Source organism: Arachis ipaensis, chromosome B10 (genome assembly GCF_059453495.1).
Source record: "Arachis ipaensis isolate K30076 ecotype BB chromosome B10, ASM5945349v1, whole genome shotgun sequence".
NCBI classification, from domain to species: domain Eukaryota; kingdom Viridiplantae; phylum Streptophyta; class Magnoliopsida; order Fabales; family Fabaceae; genus Arachis; species Arachis ipaensis.
The window spans coordinates 75,856,131-75,875,191 of NC_142435.1; the positions used below are offsets into that span (position 1 = coordinate 75,856,131).

The window sequence follows — 19,061 nt, forward strand, 5'->3', positions numbered from 1 at the left end:
ACTAATTGTTTTAATTTTAATTTTAATTTTCGAATTTTAAATTTAAATTTAAAATATTTTTAGTTTATTTTGTTAAATTTTCGAATTATTCTCTCATCTCTAATCTCCTTCTATTTATTTATTCATCCATTAACACTTCTATCCTTAACCCTGTGTTTGGATTCTCATCTTTTCCTTCTTCTATTCTTCTCTTCTTATACTGACATAAAGGAATCTCTATACTGTGACATAGAGGATTCTATATTTTCTTTTGTGTTTTCTTCTTTTTCATATGAGCAGGAACAAGGATAAGAACATTTTTGTTAAAGCTGATCCTGAACCTGAAAGGACTTTGAAGAGGAAGCTAAGGGAAGCTAAAGCACAACTCTCTGGAGAAAATCTGACAAAAATTTTCGAAAAAGAAGAAGACATGGCCGAAAATAATAACAATGCAAGGAAGATGCTTGGTGACTTTACTGCACCAAATTCCAATTTACATGGAAGAAGCATCTCAATCCCAGCCATTGGAGCAAACAATTTTAAGCTTAAATCTCACTTAGTTTCTCTGATGCAACAGAACTGCAAGTTTCATAGACTTTCATCTGAAGATCCTTTTCAGTTCCTGACTGAATTCTTGCAGATCTGTGATACTGTTAAGACCAATGGGGTTGATCCCGAGGTCTACAGGCTTATGATTTTCCCGTTTACTGTAAGAGACAGAGCTAGAGTATGGTTCGACTCTCAACCTAAAGATAGCCTGAACTCTTGGGATAAGCTGGTCATGGCTTTCTTAGCCAAGTTCTTTCCTCCTCAAAAGCTTAGTAAGCTTAGAGTGGATGTTCAAACCTTCAGACAGAAAGAAGGTGAATCCCTCTATGAAGCTTGGGAGAGATATAAGCAACTGACCAAAAAGTGTCCTTCTGACATGCTTTCAGAATGGACCATTCTGGATATATTCTATGATGGTCTATCTGAACTATCAAAGTTGTCATTTGACCATTCTGCAGGTGGATCCATTCACCTAAAGAAAACGCCTGCAGAAGCTCAAGAACTCATTGACATGGTTGCTAATAACCAGTTCATGTACACTTCTGAGAGGAATCCTGTAAGTAATGGGATGCCTCAGAAGAAGGGAGTTCTTGAAATTGATACTCTGAATGCCATATTGGCTCAGAATAAAATATTGACTCAGCAAGTCAATATGATTTCTCAGAGTCTGAATGAAATGCAAGCTGCATCCAACAGTACTCAAGAGGCATCTTCTGAGGAAGAAGCTTATGATCCTGAGAACCCTGCAATAGCAGAGGTGAATTACATGGGTGAACCCTATGGAAACACCTATAATACCTCATGGAGAAATCATCCAAATCTCTCATGGAAGGATCAAAAGCCTGAACAAGGCTTTAATAATGGTGGAAGAAACAGGTTTAGCAATAGTAAACCTTTTCCATCATCCACTTAGCAACAGACAGAGAACGTTGAGAAGAATCCATCTAACTTAGCAAATATAGTCTCTGATCTATCTAAGGCCACTTTAAGTTTCATGAATGAAATAAGGTCCTCCATTAGAAAACTGGAGGCACAAGTGGGCCAGCTGAGTAAATGGGTCACTGAAACACCTCCTAGTACTCTCCCAAGCAATACAGAAGAGAATCCAAAGAGAGAGTGCAAGGCCATTGGTATAACCAAATTGGCTGAACCTACAAAGGAGGGAGAGGACGTGAATCCTAGTGAGGAAGACCTCCTGGGACGTCCAGTGATCAATAAGGAGTTTTCCTCTGAGGAACCAAAGGAATCTGGGACTCATCTGGAGACCATAGAGATTCCATTAAACCTCCTTATGCCATTCATGAGCTCTGATGAATATTCTTCTTCTGAAGAGAATGAAGATGTTACTGAAGAGCAAGTTGCCAAGTACCTTGATGCAATCATGAAAATGAATGCCAAATTTTTTGGTAATGAGACTTGGGAAGACGAACCTCCCTTGCTCATCACTGAACTAAGTGATCTGGATCAACTGAGATTGCCTCAGAATAAACAGGATTCTAGAAAATTCTTAATACCTTGTAATAGGCAACATGACCTTTGAGAAGGCTCTATGTGACCTTGGGTCAGGGATAAACCTCATGCCCCTCTCTGTAATGGAAAAACTGAGAATCTTTGAGGTACAAGCTGCTAGAATCTCATTAGAGATGGCAGACAACTAAAGAAAACAAGCTTATGGACTAGTAGAGGACGTGTTAGTAAAGGTTGAAGGCCTTTACATCCCTGCTGATTTCATAATCTTAGACATTGGGAAGGATGAGGATGAATCCATCATCCTTGGAAGACCCTTCCTAGCCACAGCTAGAGCTGTGATTGATGTGGACAGAGGAGAATTGATCCTTCAACTGAATGAGGACTACCTTGTGTTTAAAACTCAAGGATCTCCTTCTGTAACCATGGAGAGGAAGCATGAAAAGATTCTCTCACTGCAGAGTCAATCAAAGCCCCCACAGTCAAACTCTAAGTTTGGTGTTGGGAGGCCACAACCAAACTCTAAGTTTGGTGTTGAACCCCCACATTCAAACTCTAAGTTTGGTATTGATAGGTTCCAACCTTGCTCTGATTATCTGTGAGGTTCCATGGAAGCTCACTGTCAAGCTATTGACATTAAAGAAGCGCTTGTTGGGAGGCAACCCAATGTTATTTAATCATTTTTATTTTATTTTCTCTTTGTTATTTCATGTTTTATTAGGTTGATGATCATGTGGAATCACAAAAACTACTGAAAAATCGAAAAACAGAATGAAAAATAGCATTGAAAACAGCACACCCTGGAGGAAGGGCTTACTGGCGTTTAAACGCCAGTAAGGAGCATCTGGCTGGCGTTTAACGCCAGAACAGAGCATGAAATTGGCGTTAAACGCCAGAAACAAGCATCAGACTGGCGTTTAACGCCAGAAACATGCTATAGACTGGCGTTGAACGCCCAAAACAAGCAAGGAAGTGGCGTTTAATGCCAGAAACATGCTGCAGTCTGGCGTTAAACGCCAGGATTGCATATATAGGGCATTTTACACGTCTAAAAGGTGCAGGGATGAGAAATCCTCAAACACCTTAGGATTTGTGGACCCCACAAGATCCCCACCTACTTCTTCTCTCCACTTCACACCTTTCCATAACTCTCTTCCCCAAATACCCGTTACCAATCAACTCAATCACTCTTCCCCATCACCTCTTCACCAATCACATCCATCCTCTCTTCCCCAAAAACCTCACCTACCTTTAAATTCAAAATAATTTCCCTCGCAAACCCAACCCTAAATGGCCGAACCCTAAACCCCTCCCCACTCCTATATAAATCCCTCATTCCCTTTTCATTTTCACACAACAAAACCCTCTCTTCTTCCCCTTGGCCGAAACCATCTCTCTCTCCCTCTCCTCCATTTTTCTTCTTCTTCTACTTCTTTCTTTCTTCTTTTGCTCGGGGACGAGCAACCATTTTAAGTTTGGTGTGGTAAAAGCATAGCTTTTTGTTTTTTCATAACCATTCCTGGCACCTAAGGCCAGAGAAACCTATAGAAAGAGGAAAGGAAAGGCAATTGCTTCCACCTCTGAGTCATGGAAGATGGAGAGATTCATCTCTAAGGTCCATCAAGACCACTTCTATGAAGTTGTGGCCAAGAAGAAAGTGATCCCTGAGGTTCCTTTCAAGCTCAAAAGGAATGAGTACTCGGAGATCCGACTTGAGATTTAAAGAAGAGGTTGGGAAGTTCTCACCAACCTCAATCAACAAGTCGGGATCCTAATGGTTCAAGAGTTCTATGCAAATGCATGGATCACAAGGAACCATGATCAAAGTGTGAACCCGAATCCAAAGCATTGGCTACTATGGTTCGGGGAAAATACTTAGATTTCAGTCTGAAAAATGTAAGGCTGGCGTTCAACTTGCCAATGATGGAAGAGAATGCACGCCCCTACACAAGAAGGGTCAACTTTGATCAAAGGTTGGACCAAGTCCTTATGGACATATGTGTGGAAGGAGCTCAATGGAAAATTGACTCAAGAGGCAAGCCGATTCAACTAAGAAGGCTTGACTTCAAACCAGTGGCTAGGGGATGGCTAGAGTTCATTTAATGCTCAATCATTCCTACTAGTAACCAGTCTGAAGTTACTATAGACCGGGCCATCATGATCCATAGTATCATGATTGGAGAGGAGGTGGAAGTTCATGAGATTGTACCTCAAAAACTTTACAAGGTGGCTGACAAGTCCTCCACTTGGGCAAGGTTAGCCATTCCTCACCTCATATGCCACCTCTGTAATTCAGCTGAAATTGACATAGAGGGAGATATCCTCATTGAAGAGGATAAGCCTATCACTAAGAAAAGGATGGAGCAAACAATAGATCATGGACCTCAACATGAGCATGAGGAGATTCCTCACCATGAAATCCCTGAGATGCCTCAAGGGATGCACTTCCCTCCACAAAACTATTGGGAACAAATCAAAACTTCCCTAGGAGAATTAAGTTCCAACATGGGGCAAGAAAGACAAGGAAGAGACATAGAGGAGCTCAAGAGCACCATTGGTTCTTCAAGAAAAGGAAGACGCCACCCTCACTAAGGTGGACTCATTCCTTAATCTCCTTGTTTATTTACTTTCCTGTTTTTCGATTTTTGAGCTTTATGTTTTATTTATGTTTCTGTCTTTACTATATAATCACTAGTGTCTAAGTGTCTATGCTTTAAAGTTATGAATATGAATCCATCACCTCTCTTAAATGAAGACTGTTTTAACTACAAAAGAACAAGAAGTACATGGTTTCGAATTCATCCTTGAAACTAGTTTAATTAGTTTGATGTGGTGACAATGCTTTTTGTTTTCTAAATGAATGCTTGAACAGTGCATATGTCTTTTGAAGTTGTTGTTTATGAATATTAAATATGTTGGCTCTTGAAAGAATGATGAAAAGGAGACATGTTTTGATAATCTGAAAAATCATAAAAATGATTCTTAAGCAAGAAAAAGCAGTGAATACAAAAGCTTGCGAAAAAAAAAAAAAAGAAAAAGCAAGCAGAAAAAGCCCAAAGCTCTTAAAACCAAAAGGCAAGAGCAAAAAAGCCAATAGCCCTTAAAACCAAAAGGCAAGGGTAATAAAAAGGATCCAAGGCTTTGAGCATCAGTGGATAGGAGGGCCTAAAGGAATAAAATTCTGGCCCAAGCGGCTAAACCAAGCTGTCCCTAACCATGTGCTTGTGGCGTGAAGGTGTCAAGTGAAAACTTGAGACTGAGCGGTTAAAGTCAAGGTCCAAAGCAAAAAAAAGAGTGTGCTTAAGAAACCTGGACACCTCTAATTCGGGACTTTAGCAAAGCTGAGTCACAATCTGAAAAGGTTCACCCAGTTATGTGTCTGTGGCATTTATGTATCCGGTGGTAATACTGGAAAACAAAGTGCTTAGGGCCACGTCCAAGACTCATAAAGTAGCTGTGTTCAAGAATCAAACATACTGAACTAGGAGAATCAATAACACTATCTGAACTCTGAGTTCCTATAGATGCCAATCATTCTGAACTTCAATGGATAAAGTGAGATGCCAAAACTTTTCAAGAGGCAAAAAGCTACAATTTGGGATTTATAGCATATTCACTTCTTTTTATCCTATTTGATTTTCAGTTGCTTGGGGACAAGCAACAATTTAAGTTTGGTGTTGTGATGAGCGGATAATTTATACGCTTTTTGGCATTATTTTTACATAGTTTTCAGTATGATTTAGTTAGTTTTTAGTATATTTTTATTAGTTTTTAAATAAAAATCACATTTCTGGACTTTACTATGAGTTTGTGTGTTTTTCTGTGATTTCAGGTATTTTCTGGCTGAAATTGAGAGACTTGAGCAAAAATCAGATTCAGAGGTTGAAGAAGGACTGCAGATGTTGTTGGATTCTGACCTCGCTGCACTCAAAGTAGATTTTCTGGAGCTACAAAACTCCAAATGGCGCGCTCTCAATTGCGTTGAAAAGTAGACATCCAGGACTTTCCAGCAATATATAATAGCCTATACTTTGATTAAGGATATACGACGTAAACTGGTGTTGAACGCCAGTTCCATGCTGCATTCTGGAGTCAAACGCCAGAAACAGGTTGCAAAGTGGAGTTAAACGCCAGAAATAGGTTACAAACTGGCGTTCAACTCCAAGAGAAGCCTCAACACGTGTAAAGCTCAATGCTCAGCCAAAGCACACACCAAGTGGGCCCCAGAAGTGGATTTCTCCATCATTTACTCAATTCTGCAAACCCTAGTAACTAGTTTAGTATAAATAGGACTTTTTACTATTATGTTTACATCTTTTGGATTATCTTGAGTTTCATCCTTTAGATCACGTTTGGGGGCTGGCCATTCGGCCATGCCTGAACCTTCATCACTTATGTATTTTCAACGGTAGAGTTTCTACACACCATAGATTAAGGTGTGGAGCTCTGCTGTTCCTCAATGATTAATGCAAAGTACTACTGTTTTTCTATTCAATTCAACTTATTCCACTTCTAAGATATTCATTCGCACTTCAATATGATGGATGTGATGATCGTGACAGTCATCATCATTCTCAACTTATGTGCGTGTGCCTGACAACCACTTCTGTTCTACCTTAGATTGAATGGATATCTCTTGGATATCTAATACAGGGGACCGAGTCCGAGTTATTAGTGTCTTCGTGGTATAAGTTAGAACCCATGGACGGCCATTCTTGAGAATCCGAAAAGTCTAAACCTTGTCTGTGGTATTTTGAGTAGGATTCAGGGATTGAATGACTGTGATGAGCTTCAAACTCGCGAGTGCTGGCGTAGTGACAGACGCAAAAGGATCAATGGATCCTATTCCAGTATGATCGAGAACCGACAGATGATTAGCCATGCAGTGACAGTGCATTGGACCATTTTCACTGAGAGGACAGGTAGCCATTGACAACGGTGATGCCTAACATACAGCTTGCCATGGAAAGGAGTAGGAAGGATTGGATGAAGACAGCAGGAAAGCAGAGGTTTAGAAGGACAAAAGCATCTCTATACGCTTATCCGAAATTCTCACCAATGAATTACATAAGTACCACTATCCTATTTTATATTTTATTTATCTTTTACTTATCAAGTCATAAAATCAGTTGAATTCGCCTGACTGAGATTTACAAGGTGACCATAGCTTGCTTCAAGCCGACAATCTCCGTGGGATCGACCCTTACTCACATAAGGTTTATTACTTGGACGACCCAATGCACTTGCTGGTTAGTTGTACGAAGTTGTGAAATAGAATTAAGAATATGAACGTGCGTATTGAGTTTTTAGCGTCGTTACCAAGGAAGGAATGATCACGATTTTGCACACCAACAAGCAAGCTTTAAGTTTGGTGTTGTGATGCCAGGGCATTTTGGCCAGTTTCACTGACCTTTTTCTTTACTATTTTAGGATAGTTTCATGCATTTTCTTAGTAAATAAGCAAGTTTTGGATAAATATAAACTTACATCTTGATTCAAGCAAACATTGTGAACTTTACATGATTTCATGAGAATTATGCATGAATTGAATGATAATATGGATGATGCATGATCTCATGACTTGAAACAAAGCTTTGATGCACCTTGTTTGTTTGATTTAGCCGCCACGTTAGCTTCACTAACATGACCACTAACATGGAATGGGAGCGAGCTTGCAACGTTAGTGGTAAAAGTTACCACCAATAACGCCTTCGAATGCCATCATAACCCACGTTAGTTACCACGTTAGTTACAGTAACGTGGGAACTAACGTGGAAGAAAGGGGGAGCTCCAACGTTAGTGGTAAAAGTGAACACCACTAACGTTCCAAAAGGCCACACATAGCCACGTTAAAAGTCACGTTAATCCAATTAACGTGAACTCTAACATGGAGTGAGAAGAGATCGCCAACGTTAGTGACACTCACCTTTGTCGCTAACATTGGATCAGGCCAAGATTGCCCACATTAGTGGTCACGTTAAGACCACTAACGTGAAGGGTAACGTGGAGCAAAAGAATGATGTTCCAACATTAGTGACACTAACCTTTGTCACTAACGTTGGAGATGGCAAGCATACCCACGTTAGTGGTCACGTTAATGCCATTAACGTGAGGCACTAACGTGGAAAAAGGGGGTACTTTGAAGCGTTACTGACAAAGGTGAGTGTTGGAAAAAGAAAGTTGCTTAGCTCAACTAGAACATTCCTCTAATTAAAGTTGCTTGACTAATCAATTCCTGTGGGATTCGACCTCACTCTACTTGACGACAATTCGATCGCATGTCTAAACTTTGTCTGTGGTATTCTGAGTAGGATCTGGGATAGGATGACTGTGACGAGCTTCAAACTCACAAGTGCTAGGCATAGTGACAGATGCAAAAGGATCAATGGATCCTATTACAGCATGAGTGAGAACCGACAGATGATTAGCCGTACGGTGACAGCGCATTTGGACCATTTTCACTGAGAGGACGGATGGTAGCCATTGACAATGGTGATCCACCAACATACAACTTGCCATGGAAGGAACCTTGCGTGTAGGGGTGTGCATGGTTCAGTTTTTCCCTAAACTGAACTGAAACTGCACTAAACCATTTTAAATGGTTTAGAAACTGAACCAAACTGCTTTGTCACATAAGAAACTGGTTTTAAACCAGTTTATAATACAGTGCACCAGTTTAAACCAGTTCATAAAAAAAAACTGGTTTTAATTAAAAAAAACCAGTTTAAACTGGTTTATAGGCTAAAACTAGTTTTCACACCCTCTCTCTCTCCCTCTCTCCCTTTCCTCTCTCTGTTTCTCTCTCTCTCTCTCTCTCTCTCTCCTTCCACTCTCTCTCTCTCCCCTTTTCTCTCCCTTTCCCACTCTCTCTCTCCTCTCTCTCTCCCTTTCCCCTCTCTCCCTCCTCTTTCTCTCCCCTTCCCCTCTCTCTCTCTCTCCCTTTTCTTTGTCCCCCTTCCTTTTTCTCTCTCTCCCCCCTTTTCCACTCTCTCTCCTCTCTCCCCTCCCTTTCCCACACTCTCTCTCCTCTCTCTCTCTCTCCCCCCTTCCCCTCTCTCCCTCCTCTTTCTCTCCCTTTCCTTTTTCTCTCTCCCCCCTCTCTCTCCTTCTCTCCCTCTCTCTCACTCTCTCTCTCTCTCTCTTCTCCCCTCTCTCTTCTTCTCTTCCTCTCTTGCCTTCCTTTCTCTCTCTCCCACTCTCTCTCCTTCTCTCCCTCTCTCTCCTTCCCCTCTTCCTCTCTCTCCCTTCTCTCCCTCTCTCTCCTTCCCCTCTTCCTCTCTCTCTTCTTCTCTCCCTCTCTCTCTCTCCTCCCTCTATTTTCCTTTTTTCTCTCTCCCTCCTTCCCCTCTTTCTCCATTCCTCTCTCTCTCTCTCCCTCTCTCTCTCTCTCTCTTCCTTTTCTCCCTCTCTATTCCTTCCTCTCATTCTCTCTCTCCCATATCCCTCTTTCTCTCTATCCCTCTTCTCCTTTCCTCTCCCCCTCCTATCTATCTTTCTCTCCCTCTCCCTCTCCCTCTCTATCTCTCTCTCACTCCCTCTTTCTCTTAACATATATAAAATTAGATTTTACATTCTCTTTCTTACCCTCTCTCTCTCCCTCCCTCTCTCTCTCCTTCTCTCCCTCTCTCTCACTCTCTCTCTCTCTCCCTTCTCTCCCTTTTTCTCTTTTCTTCCCATCTTCCTTTCTTCTTTCCCTCTCTCCCCCTCCTTTCTCTCTCTCTTCTTCTCTCCCTTTTTCTCTCTCTCCTTCCCCTCTCACTCTTCCTCTTCTCTCTCTCTCTTTCTCTCCCTCTCTCTCCCTCTCTCTCTCCTTTTCCTCTCTTTGTCTTCCTCTCTCCTCCCTTTTTCTTTTCTCTCTCTCCCCTCTCTCTTCTCCTCCTCTCTCTCTCTCCCCTGCCCCTCTTTCTCCTCCCCTTTCTTTCTCTCTCTTTTCTCCCTCTATCCCTTTCTCTCATTCTCTCTCCCCTATCCCTCTTTCTCTCTATCTCTCTCTCCCTCTCTCTCCTTCCCTCTTCCCCTCCTCTCTCTCTCCCTCTCTATTTCTCTCTGTCTCTCTCACATTCTCTCCCGCTCTCTCTTCCTCTCCCTCTCGCGCTCTTTCTCCCCTCCCTTCTCTCTCATTCTCTTTCTCCTCCTCCTCTCTCTCTTTTTTTCTATCTCTCTTTCTCCCCTCTTTTTTCTTCTTTTGTCTCTCCCTCCTTTTCTCTCTTATTTTGGAGAAAAGAGGGGAGAGAGAGAGAAGAGGGATATAGAGTGAGAGAAGGTTGAGAGAGAAAGAGAAAAGAGAGAAAGAAAGGGAAGAAAGAAGAGAAAGAGAGAGAGGAAGGAGAAGAAAGAGAGAGAAGAGGACAGAGAAAGAAGAGAATGGAGAGAGAGTAAGAGAGAAAAGGGAAAAAAGAGAGAGAGAAAGAGGAAGAGAGAAGGGAGGGAGAAAGAGAGAGAGAGAGAGAGAGAGAGGAGGGAGAGGAGAGAGAGAAACAAAAGGGGAGAGAGAGGAAAAAGAGGGAGAGAGAGAGAGAGAAGGGGGAAGGGAGGAGGAGCGAGGGAGATGGGAGAAAAAGGAAAGAGAGGGAGAGAGAGCGAGAGGAAAAGGAGAGAGAGGAGGAGGAGGGGAAGAAAAAGGAGAAGGAGAGAGAGAGGAAGAAAGAGGGGGGAGAGAGAGTGGAAGGAAGGGGGGAGAGAGGCAGTGGAGGGAAAGGATAGAGAGAGAGAGAGAGATGGGAGGGGAAGAGAAAGGAGGGAGAGGAGAGAGGAAAATGAGGGAAAGAGAGAAGAGAGGGAGAAAGAGGAGGATAGAGAGGGAGAGAGAGAGAGGGGGGAAGAGAGACGGGAAGGGAGAGGGAGAGAGAGAGAGAGCGAGGGAAAGAAGAAAGAGAAGGGGGAGAGAGAAAAAGGAGAGAGAGAGAGAGAAGAGAGAGAGAGAGAGAAGGGGGAGAGAGAGAGAGAGAGAGAGGAAGGGAGGGGGAGAGAGAAGAAGGGAGACAAAAAAGAGGGGAAGAGAGAGAGAGAGAGAGAGAGAGAGAAGGGAGAGGAGAGAGTGAGAGAGAGAGGAAAAGGAGGGAGAGAGAGAGAGGAAGGAAGGGGGAGAGAGGGAGAGAAGGGAAAGGAGAGAGAGAGAGAGAGAAAGAGAGAGAAAGGGGAAGAGAGAGGAAAAGGAGGGAAAGAGAGAGGAGATGGAGAAAGAGGAGGAGAGAGAGAGAGGAAGAGAGACGGGAAGGGAGAGGGAGAGAGAGAGCGAGGGAAAGAAGAGAGAGAGAGAGAGAGAGAGAGAGAGAGAGAGAAGGGAGAGAGAGAGAGAGAGAGAGGAAGGGAGGGGGAGAGAGAAGGAGGGAGAGAGAGAGAGAGAGAGAGAGAGAGAGAGGAGGGGGAGAAAGTGGAGAGAGGGAGGAAGGGGAGAGAGAGAGAGTGAAGGGAGAGAGAGATAAAGAGTATGTAAAAACTAATTTTAGAGTTTAAATAAAACCAGTTTTAATTTGGTTTAAAACTAAACTGAACCATAAAAACTGGTTTTTAATAAACTGGTTTTTCATAAAAACTATGGTTTCAGTTCAGTTTTTTATTTAAAAAAATTGGTTTATTTAAAACAGTTTCAGTTCAGTTTCAATTCAGTTCAGTGAAACCAGTTTTTTTGCACACCCCTACTTGCGTGCATGAAGAAGAAGACAGTAGGAAAGCAGAAATTCAGAAGATAGAGCATCTCCAAAACCTCAACCTGTTCCCCATTGCTGCATAACAAGTTTTTATTTCATGTTCTTTTACTTTTTACAATTAAATCTAAGAATTATTGATATCCTGACTAAGAGTTACAAGATAACCATAGCTTGCTTCATGCCGACAATCTCCGTGGGATCGACCCTTACTCACGTAAGGTATTACTTGGACGACCCAGTGCACTTGCTGGTTAGTTGTGCGGAATTGCAAAAGTGTGATTGTGATTTCGTGCACCAAGTTTTTGGCGCCGTTGCTGGGGATTGTTCGAGTTTAGACAACTGACGGTTTATCTTGTTGCTTAGATTAGGAATAATTTATTTTTGTTGGTTTAGAGTCACTAAATTTGAGTCTTTTATTTGAGTTAGTTTCATATTTTAAGTTTGGTGTCAATTGCATGCTTTTATTTTCTTTTAATTTTTTGAATTTGCATGTTCCTAGTTCTTTCTTGATCTTTAAAAATTCTAAGTTTGTTGTCTTCTTTGTGTTTTCCTTTAAATTTTTGAAAATTTGTGTTTGATTTTCTAAAAATTTTAAGTTTGGTGTGTTTTTGTGCTTTTATTTACTTAAAACTTTTTCAAAAATTTGTTCTTGGTGTTCATCTTGACATTCAAATTTTTCTTGTTTGTTCTCTTGGTTTTGATCTAAAATTTCTAAGTTTAGTGTCATTTTGTTGTTTTCCTCTTTCCTCATTAAAATTCAAAAATTAAAAAAATATATTTTCCTTATTTTACTCATAAATTTCGAAATTTTGCATTAAATTAGTCAAAGATTTTCAAAATCACATTTTTTTAGTCAAGTCAAAATTCTAATTTCCAAAATTGATCTTTCCAAATCTTTTTCAAAAATTAAATCTCTTTAATTTCTTCAACCATATCTTTTCAATCATATCTTTTTTTTTAGTAAAGTGCAATCATATCTTCTCAATCATATCTTTTTAAAATAATTTTCAATCATATCTTTTTGATTGCTAATTTCCAAAATCCTTTTAATCAATCAATTAATTTAGTTTTCAATTTGCTTTTATTTTCTTCTAATTTTCGAAAGTTATATTTTATCTTCCATTTATTTTGTTTTATTTTTTCGGTTACTTTTAATAAAAAATAAAATAAAATAAAATAAAAATTTAAAAATATAATTTAATTGCAATCCATATCAATTTTCTTTTCTCCATCATGGATATAAGTGGAAATGAACAGTCCAGAAAGACTCTGGGGTCATATGCTAACCCCATTACAGCTGTATATGGGAGTAGCATCTGTATACCTCGCATCAAAGCAAGCAGTTTTGAGCTAAATCCTCAGCTCATTATCATGGTGCAGCAAAATTGCCAGTATTCCAGTCTTCCATAGGAAGAACCTACTGAGTTTCTGGCACAGTTCCTATAAATTGCTGACACAGTACGTGATAAAGAAGTGGATTAGGATGTCTACAGATTATTACTGTTTCTATTTGCTGTAAAAGATCAAGCTAAAAGGTGGTTAAATAACCAACCCACAGCAAGCATAAAAACATGGAGACAACTATCAGACGAATTTCTGAATAAATTTTACCCTCAAAAAAGGATGACACAGCTGAGGCTGGACATCCAAGGCTTTAAACAAGAGGATCATGAATCCCTTTATAATCCCTAGGAGAGGTACAGAGGGATGCTAAGGAAATGCCCCTCTGAAATGTTTTCAGAGTGGATACAGTTAGACATCTTCTACTAAGGGCTTACAGAAAGAGCTCAAATGTCTCTAGACTACTCAGCTGGTGGATCCATATACATGAGAAAGACGATTGAAGAAGCTCAAGAACTTATTGACACGGTTGCTAGAAATCAACATCTGTACTCAAGCAGTGAGTTCTTTATAAAAGAAGAGGCTAGGACAGTAACTACTGATCCTAACCCTCAATAACAGATTGTTGAACTTAATCAGCAATTACTCCTTATGACAAAACAATTAGCAGAATTTAAAGAGATGCTCCAAGACACTAAAAATGCTAACAAGAATATGGAAGCACAATTGAATCAGATAAGACAGCAGCTATCTAAACAGATAACAAAAGAATGCCAAGCTGTCCAACTAAGGAGCGGGAAGACATTGAATAATTTAGCTCAAAGTAGCAAAAAGCCAAGAAGGGAACAACTGATAGAGGATGACCAAACCACTGCCCAAAATCCCTCTGAGGACGGCAAGATCCCAGAGAGGAATAATGCTGGCGTTCAAAGGCTAGAAAAGGGTGAATGATTGGCGTCAAACGCCCAGTGGATGCCCACTTCTGGCGTTCAAACGCCAGAAAAGGGAGAAAAGTTGGCATTGAACGCCCATTCCTTGCCCAGTTATGGCGTTCAAACGCCAGAAAAGGGTGGAAAGCTGGCGTTAAACGCCCATCCAGCACCCAATCCTGGCGTTTAAACGTCAATGAGGGATCAGACACCTACAAGTGCTGATAGTAACCCCTCTAAGAAGGCTTCTTCAACCACCTCTGTAGGAAATAAACCTGCAACAACTAAGGTTGAAGAATATAAAGCCAAGATGCCTTATCCTCAGAAACTCCGCCAAGCGGAGCAGGATAAACAATTTGCCCACTTTGCAGACTATCTCAGGACTCTTGAGATAAAGATCCTATTTGCAGAGGTACTTGAGCAAATACCCTCTTATGCTAAGTTCATGAAAGAGATCTTTAGTCATAAGAAGGATTGGAGAGAAACTAAAAAGGTGTTTCTCACTGAAGAATGCAGTGCAGTCATTCTGAAAAGCTTACCAGAGAAGCTTCAAGATCCAGGAAGCTTTATGATACCATGCACATTAGAGGGTGCTTGTACCAAGACAGCTCTATGTGACCTTGGAGCAAGTATCAACCTAATACCAGCATCCACTATTAGAAAGCTTGGCTTGACTGAAGAAGTTAAACCAACCCGGATATATCTTCAACTTGCTGAAGGCTCCATTAAATATCCATCAGGCATAATTGAGGACATGATTGTCAAGGTTAGGCCATTTGCCTTTCCCACTGACTTTGTAGTGCTGGAAATGGAGGAGCACAAGAGTACAACTCTCGTTCTAGAAAGACATTTCCTAGCAACTGGACGAACTCTTATTGATGTACAAAAAGGGGAAGTGACCCTGAGAGTCAATGAGGATGAGTTCAAGTTAAATGCTGTCAAAGCTATGCAGCATCCAGACACATCAAATGACTGCATGAGCACTGATATTATTGACTCTTTGGTGGAAGAGATCAATACGACCGAAAGTCTCGAATCAGAGCTAGAGGACATCTTTAAAGATGTTCAGCATGATCTGGAGGAATCAGAGGAAATAAAAGAACCTCTGAAAATTCCTCAGGAAGAGGATAAGCCTCCTAAACCCGAGCTCAAACCACTACCACCATCCCTGAAATATGCATTTCTGGGAGAAGTTAATACTTTTCCAGTGATCATAAGCTCTGCTTTAAATCCACAGGAAGAGAAAGCACTAATTCAAGTGCTAAGGACACACAAGACAGCTCTTGGATGGTCCATAAGTGATCTTAAAGGCATTAGCCCAGCAAGATGCATGCACAAGATCCTATTGGAGGATGATGCTAAGCAAGTGGTTCAACCACAGAGGCGGCTAAATCCAGCCATGAAGGAGGTGGTGCAGAAAGAGGTCACTAAGTTACTAGAGGCTGGAATTATTTATCCTATTTCTGATAGCCTCTGGGTAAGCCCTGTCCAAGTTGTACCCAAAAAGGGAGGCATGACAATGGTTCACAATGAAAAGAATGAACTGGTTCCCACAAGAACAGTTACAGGGTGGCGTATGTGTATTGACTACAGAAGGCTTAATACAGCCACCAGAAAGGATCATTTTTCTTTACCATTCATAGACCAGATGCTAGAGAGACTAGCAGGTCATGATTATTACTGCCTTTTGGATGGCTATTTAGGTTACAACCAAATTGCAGTAGATCCTCAAGACCAAGAGAAAACAGCATTCACATGTCCATCTGGTGTATTTGCCTACAGAAGGATGCCTTTTGGTCTGTGCAATGCACCTGCAACCTTTCAAAGGTGCATGCTTTCTATCTTCTCTGATATGGTAGAGAAATTTTTGGAAGTCTTCATGGATGACTTTTCAGTATTCGGAGACTCATTTAGCTCCTGTCATGACCATTTAGCACTTGTTCTGAAAAGATGCCAAGAGAGCAACCTAGTTTTAAACTGGGAAAAATGTCACTTTATGGTGACTGAAGGAATTGTCCTTGGGCATAAAATTTCAAACAAGGGAATAGAGGTGGGTCAAGCTAAGGTAGAGGTAATTGAAAAATTACCACCACCTGCCAATGTAAAGGCAATCAGAAGCTTTCTAGGACATGCAGGATTCTACAGGAGGTTTATAAAGGATTTTTCAAAAATCGCAAAACCTCTGAGTAATCTGCTAGCTGCTGATACACCATTTGTCTTTGACACAGAGTGTTTGCAGGCGTTTGAAATCCTGAAAGCTAAGCTGGTCACAGCACTAGTCATCTCTGCACCAGACTGGACATTACCATTCAAACTAATGTGTGATGCCAGTGACCATGCCATTGGTGCAGTATTGGGACAGAGGCATAACAAGCTTCTGCACGTCATTTACTATGCTAGCCGTGTTTTAAATGATGCACAGAAGAATTACTCAACCACAGAAAAAGAGTTGCTTGCAGTGGTTTATGCCATTGACAAGTTTCGATCTTATTTAGTAGGTTCAAAGGTGATTGTGTATACTGACCATGCTGCTCTTAAATACCTACTCACAAAGCAGGATTCAAAACCCAGACTCATAAGATGGGTGTTGCTTCTACAAGAGTTTGATATAGAAATAAGAGACAGAAAAGAGGCAGAAAACCAGGTAGCTGATCACCTGTCCCGGATAGAACCAGTAGTAGGGGCATCCCTCCCTTCTATTGAGATATCTGAGACCTTTTCTGATGAGCAACTCTTTGCCATTCAGAAAGCACCATGGTTTGCAGACATTGCAAATTATAAAGCTGTGTGGTTCATACCCAAGGAGTACATCAGAGTGCAAACGAAAAAACTAATTTTCGATGCAAAGTACTACTTATGGGATGAACCATATCTCTTTAAGAGATGTACAGACGGAATGATCCGCAGATGCATACCCAGAGAAGAGGCACAAAAGATCCTATGGCACTGCCATGGATCACAATATAGAGGACATTTCGGAGGTGAGTGAACAACCACTAAGGTCCTCCAATGTGGCTTCTACTGGCCTACTCTCTATAGAGATGCCCAAGAGTTTGTGCGTAACTGTGACAGTTGCCAAAAGAGCTGGCAACTTGCCCCATGGTTATTCCATGACTCAACAAGGGATCTTAGAGATTGAGTTGTTTGATGTATGAGGTATTGACTTCATGGGTCCTTTCCCACCATCATACTCAAACACTTACATTCTGGTGGCAGTAGTCTATGTATCTAAATGGGTAGAAGCAATTGCCACACCCACTAACGATACTAAAACCGTGATGAAATTCCTCCAGAAACATATCTTCAGCAGATTTGGCATCCCCAAAGTATTAATCAGTGACGGGGGCACTCATTTCTGCAATAAACAGTTATACTCTGCTTCTGATATGGAATTAGCCACAAAGTAGCAACTCCATATCACCCACAGACAAATGGGCAGGCTAAAATCTCTAATAGAGAACTAAAAAAAATCCTGGAATGGACTGTAATTGCCCGTAGAAAGGATTGGGCAAAAAGCTTGGATGATGCTCTGTGGGCATACAGAACAGCATTCAAGACTCCTATAGGAACCTCTCCCTACCAGCTTGTGTATGGCAAGGCCTGTCATCTGCCCATGGAACTGGAACATAAGGCCTATTGGGCAACCAGATTCCTAAACCTGGACGCCAAGTTAGCTGGAGAGAAAAGATTGCTCCAGCTGAATGAGCTAGAAGAATTCAGACTCAATGCTTTTGAAAATGCTAAAATTTATAAGGAGAAAGAAAAAAAGTGGCATGACAAAAAACTGTTATCTAGAGTCTTTGAACCAGGATAGAAGGTTCTGCTATTTAACTCTAGGCTCAGACTATTCCCCGGGAAATTGAATTCCCGGTGGAGGGGACCATATGTGATTACAAGTGTATCACCATAGGGATATGTTGAGCTTCAGGATTTTGACTCTGACAAAAAGTTCATTGTTAATGGACAGAGAATCAAACATTATCTTGAAAGCAATTTCGAGCAAGAATACTCAAAACTGAGGCTTGAATAAAGCTCTGTCAAGGTCCAGCTAAAGACAATAAAGAAGCGCTTGCTGGGAGGCAACCCAGCCATTAGCAAGTTATTTGTTTTACTTAATACTTAGAGAAGTTTAATATAAATTCTCTTCAAGATTAATCATCAAATTGTAGGAATTCACAGAGTTACAGAAGGATTCAGCGCAAAAAGCAGAGAAAAGGAGCTCACTGGCAAGAAAACGCCAGTAAGGGGCATTTTGGGCGTTAAACGTCCAGAATGTATCCATTCTGGACGTTTAACGCCAGTAAAGATACCATTTTGGGCGTTAAACGCCAGAATGGGTACCATTATGGGCGTTTAACGCCAGAATTGCAGCATCCTGGGCGTTCAGAAAAACGCCCAGTAACAAAAGATTTCTGGCATTTAACGCCAGCCAGGGTACCTGGCTGAGCGTTAAACGCCCACAATGGCCAACATATGGGCGTTAAACGCCATAATGGATACCATTCTGGGCGTTTAACGCCAGAAAGATAGGGGGGAGGATTTTGTTTTCCACTTTCAAATTTTTCAAATTTTCATGTTTTGACTCATAATTTTCTGCATAAACATGTTTCAAACTTTCATCAATCACCCTCAATTTTAAAAATTCAACAATTTTCTAAATCTCTTTTCAAATTTCTTTCAAATCCTTCCCAAATCTTCTTCAAAAACTCAAGTATCTTTTCAATTTCTTTCCAAATCTTTTCCAACTCATCATATCATCTCTTAATTCTTAGATGCATAAACAAATTTTCAGATTTAACCTCTTTATATCTTTTCCATTTCAAAATATCATCTTTTTCAAATCATGACTCTATTTTCTTCCACCAATAATATTTTTATGTCATATCTTTTTCAAAATTTTTGAAATCCCTCCCCTCCACTTATAAATACACATTCGGCCATCCCCATCTCTCCACCATTCGAATTTGCCTCTCCTCCTTTCTCTCCCATTTCCTTTCTTTTGCTTGAGGGCAAGCAAACCTCTAAGTTTGGTGTGTTTTTCCGTGATCACCGAGCTAAGACTCATCAAGATCGTGGCTCCTAAGGGAAAACAAACCAATTCAAGAGGCAAGAAAGAGAATACTCCAAACAGTCTTTGGAATCAAGA

The 19,061-nt window shown here is 40.9% G+C and overlaps 1 non-coding gene across 1 annotated transcript; it reads right to left on the reverse strand.

Annotated features, from left to right (window-relative positions):
- Window positions 1-802: 802 nt before the first annotated feature.
- Window positions 803-910, reverse strand: LOC148580472 (small nucleolar RNA R71). Its single transcript, XR_015896275.1, has one exon. It is a non-coding gene; the product is annotated as a small nucleolar RNA R71 (small nucleolar RNA).
- Between the last annotated feature and the right edge of the window lie 18,151 nt (window positions 911-19,061).